The 12,444-nt window shown below is 41.8% G+C and overlaps 1 protein-coding gene across 7 annotated transcripts in view; it reads right to left on the reverse strand.

Annotated features, from left to right (window-relative positions):
* The window catches only part of CUX1 (cut like homeobox 1), a 271,238-nt gene that overhangs the window by 117,630 nt on the left and 141,164 nt on the right, over positions 1–12,444 (reverse strand). The gene's annotated exons all lie outside the window — the stretch shown is intronic.

The raw sequence follows: 12,444 nt of genomic DNA on the forward strand, positions 1-12,444 counted from the left end.
CTTAAGCCATTAAACTGGCAAATGGCTGTACCAAATGACTTGTCGTTGTTAGCATTCCAACAGCAGGAGTTGTTTGTTGTCACTCAGATGGCAACTTGCAATGCTAATGCACATTTCCCAACTGGCTCCACACATCTAAAACAATCCAGGACAGGGAAGTTATTAAAAGTGCTACTGTATATTACCAAGGAATATTTTCTTACCATGATCTTCAAAGACACACATATCGTGTGCTCTGCTGCAATTTAATTATTTCAACTTCTGCCCTAGAAATATAAGCCAGTCCAGGCTTTGACTTGCATTTTAAAAAGTAGAACATGTATCAATTCTGGCTTTGAGCCCCATGTTTAAAATAGTCCAGATACAGCCTCTTGACTCAGATCCTGCAGGTCTCAACATTAAAATCTGTAATTAAAAAGTATAACCTACTACAGCAGCTACTTTATTCTGATTACATGTAATTAAAAAAAATAAAATAAAAAAAAATCAATGTTTTATCTTGGGTCAGTAACAGGAAAAGCTCATTCTGGCCATGCAGACAAACTTCAAAGCCACAGAAGGTGAGCACCACTGAAAGTGCCTGAGTGGAGGCACTCCAGAAGACCCCTGTTTGCTTATCACTAGGATTTGGGTCAGGACAGAGGGCATCAGGCAGAGCTGTCTCTGGAATGTGGGATAGGACACTCTGCCTCTTGTTCCTCTTCCTCCCCTTCCCCCAAATGAGAAGGACCATGGGGAGGAATCAAAATGGTTAAACACACTGAATTTGTTGATCTTTTTTACTTCCTGTGAGTCATGCTCCCCAACTCTACCACTCTGCATATAAAAATCTGCTACAACTCGTTAAATAAATATTTCCACTTTGGCTCAGGAAAAGCAAAAGACTCCCACATTAAAGCACCACACAGGTAAAACAATGAAAAAAGGGAGAATGATTAAAACTGCCCAGCCCAGTGCCCTGCAATGGGGCAGCCAGTGGTAACACAGAGTTATTATTATGGCAGATGCCATGTGCATCTTTTTTCCTTTGGTGTGGTCTCCAGGAAAGAAGAATATTTCCATTCACCACAGGATGACCTAATGGATGTTCAAATGAATGGTCAGCAAACGCATTTTATGCACTTCTATTTGGGTACATTTATTTTTACAGCTACAATGCATCAGAACAGCACTTCCACTTCCCTATCCAAGGACTGAAAGACTATCCACATTAATGAAGTCTTGCCTCACCCCATGTGCCCTTTTTACATATGGCAAAACTGAGTCATCAGCCTTGGTTTAGGTAGTGTGCTTGACACAACAAAAATAAGACACAGAGCTAATTACCAGCACAGGAATGAAAACAGGAGTGTCCTTTTCATAAGCCAGGCTCCAACTAAATTTCCTATCAAAATACGGTGGTTTTATATAGAAATAAAGTTAATAGATACCTAGAACTACTGAATGAAGTGACAGGATCTCTCTGCATTTAGCACCAAGCCTTGAAAACCTTAATCTTGTGAGTCAGTAATAACAGTGGAGGAAGCAAAGCCAATCTTGGGTCTATAATCAATAAGACAAGCTGCTTAAAAGACCTCATCTGAAACAAATGTGTAAATGTCTCCCTAAAGCTGAGATGCTGATTTAAGATTAAAAAGTGTAAATGTACTTCCGTGGTATCAGTTAAGAACAACTTGCATTTCTCATTCACAAAGGCTTAAGGCAAATGGTTTAACACCACCCAAGCACAAACTCCTGTTATGTCTTTCTCCTGAGTGCCATTAACACCTGGCATGTCCTGTGTCCTGTCTAATTCTCTCTGGTTTACACCAGTCCTATCACAATTTAAATACATCAGGCTCCTCCTCCATTATCAAAGTTAAACCCACAAATGCTGCATTTTTTTCTTGACAAAATCCTGCCGAGACCCCTGACAAGCCCAGTCCTGGCTGTGAAATGCTCTGCTACCAAAAAGAACCAGCTAGGAAAAACCTAAGGACTACACAGACAGACTGTGAAGGATATTAAGAGCAATATTCCTCCAGATAATCCATTAGGAGGGTGTTGTTTAATAAGTAAAGGGTTGATTTAGAGAAGCTGATGATCAGCACAGCAGCACTAACTGCAGTAGGGCAGAATTATTATTACCAAGACTGCAGAAGAGTAAAAAGTTCAGACTGTAAAACGAGTCAGGTGAACAGGCAGATGAAATTCAACACTGACAAACATGTGCTAATGCCCTGAAGAGTAATAATTTGGGCTACTTATCTCCACTCTACACTTCTCGCTAGGTAAATAAGATGATGGGCTAATAAGAACATCCACATCTAGTTAAGATCATATTCCAAACAGAGCAAAATCCCCTCAGATAGACTATCATGATTCACTATATAAACAGCTAAATGATATGATCTGGAAGAATAGGAACCTATGGCAAGTTCATCTCCATGATGCATTACAGAGCTGATTTAATTTTTTTCCCTCTCTGGACATCCAACCTGGATCATTATCCGAGCCCAGACAGTGGGCAAGACAGCGTCCTTTTATCCAGTACACAATGACTGCAGAGTTGTTGAGCCCAGGAAAAGTAAAGAGCCTTAAAAATCTCCATTATCAGCAAAAGAGGGAAAATATATCCCAGGTAATTTTGCAAGTCAAAATCCCAGTTATTTAGACACTTTTCCAATGAGGGAGTATCTGCAGTCTTTCCTCCTGTGTCCGTATTAATCTGCAGGGAAATTAACTGCTGCACACTCGGTAACTCGGGGGTTAATTCCGACTGCTGTCGAATGCCCCAAGTCTGTGCTCTGTTCATCAGAGCATTAAATCTGAAAGCTCAAGAGAGTAGTGCAGCCGTGCTGCAAGGGCTATGTTATAAAGTTCTGCATTAAAAATTCATATCGTAGGCTTGCCACAGTACTCTGCTCTGGCTGAAAGGAGAGCTGGCGGGGAAATATTAGACACCCCACTGTCTTTCTGGCAATTGGAGACATTCCTCAACAAACAGCACCTCAGGAAGGGAATGAAAGGGCAAACAAACCGTGAAACAAATCAATGAGTTCAATTATCTCTCTCTCTCCCAGAAAGGAAACTTTTCATTTTTAAGGCTGTTTCATGAAATCTTTTAATGACGGCCCTGAACACGGTGCTGGGCACTCTGGCTGCAGAACTGGCTGCTTGGCAGCGCTTTTTATTTGTTTTACACCAGGCACAGATTCCCAAACACAGAGGGTGAAACAGAGAGCAGGGTATAGGGATCTCTCTGCAGAACAAGAGCTCTACTTACCCTTTACATTACCGGGACCATGTGGGATAACAGGCTGTAGAAATTGTTCCCACTTTCCCTGAAGTGTCTCCAGTAAAGAGTGAATTTAGATTTATTAAGATGGTTAGTTACCCCATGGTTAAGTTATGTGCTCCTCACTGCTGGTTAAGGCTGTGTGCATTTCACAGCGATTTATGGCGACCCAACTGGTGGATGACACGGTTCACAATGATGGAAATGGGTGGTATAGTTTCATGAAAGCCACATGTGCCCCTGAGGTTATCTGTCTGATATAACCACCGTGTTCAGGCAGGTTAATAATCCCCATCCCATAAATGAGGAAATGCATAGGAAATAAAACATCAGTAAATACAATTTCTTGAGGAAACCATGCAAAGGAAGTAACCTGTTCACAATCCTCCCCCTGCAACACTCTGCTTAACACCAACTGTAATAGAAAGATTCCCTTTGCCCAGTGCTGAACACTGAATCAAAGGAAGGAAAAGGAACAAAATTGAAACCACTGCATGAAAGTTGCCATGGTACTTCATTTCTATTTTTTAAATATATAAATATATATGAATATATGTGGTTGTCAGTATAGTTGAAAACCCAACTGCCTTTGACCCAGCAGCCCAGGTTAGGAGTGGTTCAGCCACATGAGTTCCCCCAGGAGGAGGGGCAGGAGGGCAGGTTATCATCCAGTGAGTGCAGTCCACAGGGAACTCAGGAGATTTATGTCTGGTAGCCACCACAAAACAAATCAAGACCAGGCTAGCCTAAAACCCCTCACTAATAAAAAGCTGTACTGGGGAGAAGAAAAAACAAATTACACTATTCAGCTGCAAGTTCATTAGTTTGAGGGAAAGAATGAAGACAAGGTGTGTAGTTGGGGACCACAAGTAAACAAAGACCATCTATTAAAAGCCACTGAAAAACTGCTACAAAATATTACTGACCCTAAGGCAGTGCTTCAGTCAAATTTAATTTTTGCTCAAAATTTCTTACAAACAGGTTATTTGGAATGTGCAAGCAACCCTAGATAGCTGGGGTTTATTCTGAGCATCACACAGCTGTATCTAAGCAAAATAGGGGAAGCAGCAGTCCTTTCTTCCATCCACTGCCTTGATTTCTCAGTTTTGATCCTTGCTGTAATACTGGCTGCCTTCCAGTATTCCAGCCCCTGACCAATCTCAACTGAGTCCCTGGGACTCAGTTCCTCAACATATTAAAAAACTGGGAGGCAAGGCCAGCACAGGCACAAAATCACAGCCTCTGCCACAGTTTGCCCCTGCAGGAACACACCAGATAAGTGTTAAGGGTTAATAATCTCAGGCTTACAGGATTTGTGTATTATGCATTTGTTTATTTAATGCTTTACATGAATGCTAATGAAGTTATTAACAGGCCTGCATGTTGTCTATTGTTTTTCTTGGGTTTAGTGCCTGCATCATCCTGCCTTATCCCTTCTGCTCCATGAGCTGGCCAACACCCAGCTCTTCCAAATCCCTGAATCAGTGCTCAAGCCTGGTTCCAATGCCTGGGATTCTCAGTTTCTTGATCAAAGATAATATTTTTTTAAAAACTTCTTCATTGAAACATTATTTTCAAAAAAATTCCATCAAGACAAAGCGATTCAATTTCATCACACCAGATATTTTCTGTGACACAAAACTGCAATCCCACATGGCTTTATTGTCTTTTAATTAGATCAGAGGATATGTAAATGAGACAATATTTCTTAGGTCCCATTAAGCGATGTCTCCAAGAGGATCAGAAGGGGCTGAACCATACAGGACACGCTCCCCTGGCATCCACACCCTGACCTGCCCCATGCTGCAGCTGCTTCTCAGAAAAATCTTTGATTTACTGGAAATGCCACCATTTTAAGGTCATAGCACTGCCAAAACTGCTCAAAATCTACAGGATGAAATCCCCTTTTCCCTACAACCAGGGCACAGGGGAAATGCAGAGGTGGAAGTGCTGGGGTGACTCCTGCATGTGCCAACACAGATATTTCCTTGCCAGCTCTGCTTCTGCCATAGGTACCAAGAAAGGCTCAAAGGGAAGTCCAAGGTTTATATGGGAGTGGGCAGGAGAAATAAGTGAAGTTTGAAAGCCCTTTTTAAGGCAACAGGGATGATCTGCACAGCAATACAGGCACAGGACTTCATTCTGTAGCCTTTACCCTGAATAATGGGAACATCTCAAAGTCCACAACATCAACAGTATTAATAACACAAATCAGAAATACTTCTTTTTAAAGCAACTGAGGAGAGGATAAGGCCCCTGTTTCTGCAGTCAGGTGACTTATAGCTGAGGCATCATAGCAACTTTTTAAGGCAGGGATGGGATCAGACACATTTAGATGCAGGTTCAATGAGATGCTGAAAAACCTGGCTAATGAGGAAACAGCATAGGATACTTCCATAAAGGCTGTGCCAGATGCAGCCACTGACTGATGGCTCCCACCTTCCTGCTCTTGGAAAAGGCAAACAAAAAAAACCCAAATGAAAGCACCGGGTAAATGTGAAAACTGTATGAAACAATCTGGTACTTGGAAGAGCAGGTCACCAGCTCTCAAAACAAATCCCTAGACTTCCAAAGGGAAAAAAGACCAAAGCAGAAGAAAGAGGCTGTTTTTTAGGATGCAGAGTTTTAGTGCTTGGGATCTTACACAGTTCCCTAAACCTCCATTCTCATTCAGGACAGCCATTCTTTTCCATTAAATGAGGGAGCACAACACACTCTACGTGACTCTTTTTTTTTGCCTGCGTGGGAGTGGGAAAAGCAGCTGGAATCCATCTCTGGATCCATCAAGGAGAACTCCAAATCCACATCAGTGCGGGAAGCCACCCATGGAACACGTGGCCAGGTAGACACAAGGGCTGCAGTGCCTGTCAGTTTAACTCAGCATCTCATGGAGAGCTCTGCTCTGGGATTGGGAAGGGGTAACCCCACAAGGCAGGCCCCCATTGGAAACAGATGAACCATTTGTTTCGGATGATTCCAGGATTTATCCCACCTGCCTCCCCTGTGGTCCCAGCCCTGCAGTAGCTGTGCTGCATGAGCCCAGCAGAACCACGTGCCCTCCTGCTTTCACAGACAAGACCTCGCCAGGAAGCGGTTCTGGACCAAAATAACTCTGTTGATTTGCTACTTTGCATTGAAAAAAAAAAGAGACTGTTATAATTTGTAGACATACATGAAAGAGCTGCGTGAAACCCGAGCTCAGCTGACTGGGAGACGGAAACCAAAGACCTTGTCCATGCTGGGGGGTAGATGTGACTCTGTGAGAGGGTGTTCCTTCCCTCTAACTTGCTCCTCTTCTTCCTCACGTGACCCTCCCAGGCACCTCAGAAAGTTCAGCTGTTACAGGTAAAAGGACCTGTTGTGGCAAGATGGCTCCAAAAACTGGACTGGCCTTTTGTTGGACTCACAGGGAAAGCCAATCCCTGCTGGCAACGGGGATGGGATGGCAGGAACACACTTGTGGGTCTTCCACTCGTGTACTGAGGCAGCTGCACCAGGTTTGGCTCCACAAGAGCAAGTGAGAACAGACAGGACAGGGACAGTTCTGCCCCTTGTCATTTCATACAGACCAAGGCACCAAGGAAGCTGCAGCCTCTCCATGAAGCTTCATTCCCAGTGAGGATCTGTGGTGCTTTCCATGGCTGAGACGACCCACAGCTTGGCTGGCACAGGAACCTGAGACCCTCTGATGCAGGACTTTGCATTTATTTAAAGACTTCCATCTAAGGATCTCATGTCAACCCAAGGTTAGAGATAACAGGGTGATGACTAGAATATGCTGGAATACCCTAAGGCTATTTTTTTTTTCTACTTTGGGTTGTTAAATAACACCAGCTTTTAGGCTATACTAGAAAAAGGCACTGAACAGTCTCACTGGAGGTTAAAAAACAAACAAAATAAAAGCCCTGAAAGGACCTGGGGCACTTCAGTGCTGTCAGAAAGTTACATTAACTAATTGCAAGCGATACAAGTCTAACAAAAGAGGCAACAGAGCCCAGCTACAGCACAAACTCCTACTGCCTCCAAAGGCTCCATAAATATGGAGTTCTCAGAAACGAACACTTGGAAATTAAAAATGAAAATAAATAATCTTTTTGTCAGTTTGTGGGTTATCATTCTCGTGGTTGCACATTTCTAGACTCCAGCCAAGACCAGACCTGTTGGCTTTGAGCATCGTACACACCCCTCACGCCTCGGTTTCCCTACCCAAAACTAAAGGTAATGCCAGTGGTTCAAGCAAGCACTCGGGATTTCACAAAGCCAAGTGTTTTACAGGAACGCTGAATTCTCTCCACACACAACTTTGCAACTTTCCTGGTGTGATTCCAGGCTGAACCAGAAATGTGACAAAAAATGCTGGTTTGCACTTGGGCTCTCAAGCCCGACTTCACACCAGAGCTTTAGATCAAAATAAAAAGCAGACTCCAAAGTATTTTCATTCCTTTTCATTTCTAGGTTTTTAGGCAAAATATTAATGCTACATAGTGACTTTCAGCCTGCTGAGTTTTGCATAAGGCACAGTTAAAACTCTGAACAAACACCTCAAATTGTAAAATGCAGACAGAGCTTTCTGTAAGATTCAAAACATTCAGTTTTTCTTCACTTTTTTTTCATTAAAAAAGTAGTTCTCTGTAACATCTTCCCTGGTTTCTCATCCCCTCCATTGCCACCACCCCTGGGGCTTCACTAGTAGCAATATGATTAGGAAATTTAAGAAGAGAAAATACCAAGAGACACGGCCTATGAAGTTCTCCATCTCCTGTTTTTAGGGAAATCACTTTAAATACAGCAATAATTCCAGAGCTGAGCATTAGAAGTTAATGACTCATCAAAAGAACAGGAAATAGGAAACTTTAAGACCTTAAAGGCACAGCAAATAGAAGCTATTTCATGACATGTACAACACAACCACCCTAACTACAGTATTTCATGCTCAATGGGGGGAAGCAGCATTTGAGGTCATCTATCACAGTAATTATGTGATGCTGGAGGGAGCATGACTTTATTTTTTATTCAATTCGACCCTGAGCACCATCAAAATGGAAAACTACAAACATTTGAGAAGTGATATATTGGCATCAGCCAGCACTTAACCAAGAAAGATTTGGTAAAAAAAAAATTAAAGTAAATAATTCAATTCTCACAATATATGGAGAATGATTCCCCTGAAGTCCAAGTTAACTGAGATTTGCCCCAATGTAACAGATTTCACATGAATACTTGAAATCCAATTCCACCACATAACTTGGGGCAGAAATAATTCTTCAGGAATTCTCTACAACTTCTGGTCCTCTGCCTGTCTTCAAGTTCAATCCTACAGTCCTTCCATGCAGAAAATTACATCTTTATAACTTTAGTCTACACTGATGCCTGAAGAACAGGTCTGTTTGATAATGTGGAAGAGGCGCCTTCACCCCAAAGAGTCAAAAACCACAGGCATCTCCCTCTGTTCCCATATGCCCTCCTGTGTCATCCTTAGCTGTGCTGCCAAAAAAAATAATAATCAGTCTGATCTATGGAAGGACAACAATTCTGTGCTTCATATTCTAGAGGCAAAATATTTTCCTACGAGTTATTGAAAGTAGTTGTTTTCAGATGACTACTTCACCAAACATGAAATATGAATATCCCATTACATTCCTGTGCACACTCTACTTTCAAAAGACCAAAAAGTCTGAATCTTTGAGAAAATCCTCAGGTAACAAAGGTAGCAGAGCTGCTCTGACTGACAAACTTAACCTAAACTTCTTCTGGTTTGTGTTGTTTATGAAGGCATTTTATTGCAGAAGGGGGGGTCAGTACCCAAAATCCTCACAAGACTACTTAAAGTTGGCTGGTGAAAATGGAGCATTTCAGTGAAATTCGATATTTTCTTTCATCAAAGGCAGGGAGCCTCAACCCACATGTTAACAGTAATGTAACAAGCCTACTGTATGTGCTACAACCCAAGATCCTTTTCCAATTAGAATTCATTTAGGTTGGGGGAGAGGAGGGGTCGGAGCGAAGAGGTGGCTCTGGAATTGATCTAAAACTGGAATTCAACCATTCCGGCTGGGAGCATTAACTGCTCAGCTGGGAATCCCAAACACTTGTTTGGACTCTGCAGCAAACCAGAAGCGAAAGAGCAACATTACTGAGGAGAACAGTTTGTCCCTGGAAAACTTAAGGAAATGTATACAGAATGTTTCTTTTTCTGCAGAGAAGAAAGAAGAAAAAAAAAAAAGTCTGTTGCACTATGAAAAAACCCAAACCCAACATTCTTTAATTTTCCTGAAACTCAAGTCTGAGTTTGCTTTTCAGTTCCAGCTCCGATAGAATCTCCAGATCAAACTCATTAGTGCTGGTTAAATCCAGGTTTGCTGATAGAAACGTGTGGGACAGCAAACAAAATCAGTATCAGGCCTCAAGAGAGGATGTGCCTCTTTAATTGAAAAAGGCAGAGTAATCATTCATTTATTTAACCCAGAGATGATTATAATCTGAAAACCTTGAAATCCTCTTACACAACAACTGTTTTGGCAAGCCCCTCTGTGTTCCAACAAATATTAAACTGTGCTTGCCATTTGTCTAAGGAATCTTGTATTAATAAACATGAAGAAGAACACTTTTACCTCCCACACTCAATGACAGAAGAAAACAAAGACCAGCTGTATTCATCAATGGATCCTTGTTCTGCACATAAAGGCTAATTACATTTTACTTCAAGCCTACACATGGAAAACTTTGCTGCTGCCATCTTGTCAAATGCAGCTTCTGCTATTCCAGCTGACAGACTGCAATGACTGCACATAATAAACTTCTTTTTGTCATTAACACCTTCAGTGCCCGGCACAGAGGCCGGGGGGGCACAGACCCACCTGCTCCCTGCAAAAGGCAACAGGGGGTTTTTAGCCACGGGGATGACAGAACCTAATTTGACTGGAGATTTTCATTCCAGCCACTGATCTCATCCAAAGGTGCCCAGCTGCACCTCCATCCCTCCCTCTGCACGTACTTTGAACGGGACATTAAGATAAACGAGTTGACACCGTGATTCCCAACTTCAAGATCGCGACCAGTCGCCAGGACAAAATCCAGACTCCTTAACGCTGATAAAGGAGGCTTCTCACTGTGTATTCCTTCTGCTTTCTTGGGTTTTTTTGGTTTGTTTTTTTTTGGTGTGAAAGATTTTCAAAGTTTCAAGTAGTTGAAAGACAGCTTTATTCTGAGACTGAAAATCTTAAAAGCACTGTTAGCTTTAAAAAATTGACAATTATCTGTTTTTTTTCCTGAAGGCACTCCAATTCATCTGCATCAAATAAGTGTCTGTAAAACTAACAATTCTGGCCTAAGATAAAAATCACATGTTTTTAAAACATAAAATTAAAATTGGCAATACAAGTAGCTTTTCAGACTTAGATCAAAAGAGGGTTTCTTTTTAGAAGAGAATCAAACTGTCTTTCACCCTTTTTATTGGTGTTTTTTCAGCATTTCTCCCAGCTTTTACAATTAAAATAGATGACTCAATTTCACTGTCTACATTCAGTTCCCTTTTCATGTTTTTCTAGACTTCCATATTGCAAAATTTGGGCTACAAACGCTACAGATGATTGTTGTTATGCAAGAACTATTCCTGCCATAAATATCCAAAACAATGATAAAATATTTCTGCTATTATTAGGTCCTACAAGTTTGTTTTCACAGTACATTAGTCTGGGAGATAAAGCACAAGCTTAATGTCTGCTTCAGGATTCAGCTCCATGACCACTATATTCCAGACCCAGACTTCATAATCATTCTGCCACAGAACACAATAAACTTCTTGTTACTGCAGATGTTACTAATTTTTATGTAATTCTATATATATTAGGTAAGAATCATACTCAAAATCATGAGAATATTTCTGTGTGAATCTCCCTGAAAGAATGAGATTAGAAATGCAAACAAATATTTTAGAGAACAGACTTTTCTCAGTTTAAGATAAATTACAGCACTTAAGGAAACAGTACTGAAAATGAAGCAAACACTCTGCAAATAAACACATTAAAAAGGGTGAGGGGTCATTAGGTTCAGTGCCTACAACCACTGGTCTCTGCCTGTTTCCCCAGAAGCAACTGCAAGACAAAATAACAGCAAAATCAGTTATGTGCAGGAAAAAAATGATGGCTCCATCAGACCCATCATTAGTCAGTGCCTCTTAGAGAGGGATGAATCAATGAGGGAACAAAACTACTTCTGATCACCTCATATGGGACTCATCTTGCATGGAACTCGGAGGAAACTGGACTTCCAGAGCAAACCCAAAATTTACCTCATCCTGAATGGCGTAAAAGGTGTTTCAACTCCAAGTGCTGATGGATTGTGAACTACCATGGGCTGCATTTGGTGAGCTCCGAGTTCCCCACGAGCTCAGTGGGGAATCAGATCCTCTACAGTCACAGAACCACGGGCTAAGAAATTTAGACTTGGTGTCAGTTTGACTGGTGTTAAAACCTTGTATTGTCCAGAGTGGCACGAGCCACACCAGAAAGCCCTTTATGGATAAACCCAAGTCCAGGTCACTCCTCCCATCCAACCCAGCCTATGGATTTTCATGTCCCAACAAGGAGTTTCCAACAGCCTTCACTTCCCATTTCTCCTGTGCCAGGGAGGGTGGTGAGGGCAGGAGCAAGGGTTGGAAGTGAGGTGAAGGTGGGACTCTGCAGGATGTGGACACAGGGAGGTGCCGTGTCTCCCAACCCTTCTCTTACAGTGTCCCAGCCATCTGAAATGGCTTCTTCATTCCTATCCCACTTCCAGACACAGAAATGACTCTTTGGGCTTAATCCTGCTGATCATGAGAATTCCTTCTCATTATTAACTTTCCTTAAATATGAAGGGTTCAAAGGAAACCAGCAGCAGTCTGTCTCTTTTGTTGTTCCCTGCCCTGATTGTTAATAAAACCAGAGGATAATTGAAAACAGTAGCCATTAGGAAGACAAGAATATATACTTTGGAGACTACCTTCATATCCTACTTGAAAACAAGAGAAATCTGCTGAAAATGCTACTCTCTGCAGTTTGGGGTGAACCTGACAGAGCAATGACTGCCACCCCAGGAGTAGAAGGAACCAGGGTGCCTAACAGTGAAACACAAATCCTTTGCTAAATGAAATTTTATTTTCACCAAGATTGAAAGATCACAGTAAA

This window comes from Neopelma chrysocephalum, unplaced genomic scaffold, assembly GCF_003984885.1.
Source record: "Neopelma chrysocephalum unplaced genomic scaffold, ASM398488v2 Primary Assembly neopelma1_82, whole genome shotgun sequence".
Taxonomy (NCBI): Eukaryota; Metazoa; Chordata; class Aves; order Passeriformes; family Pipridae; genus Neopelma; species Neopelma chrysocephalum.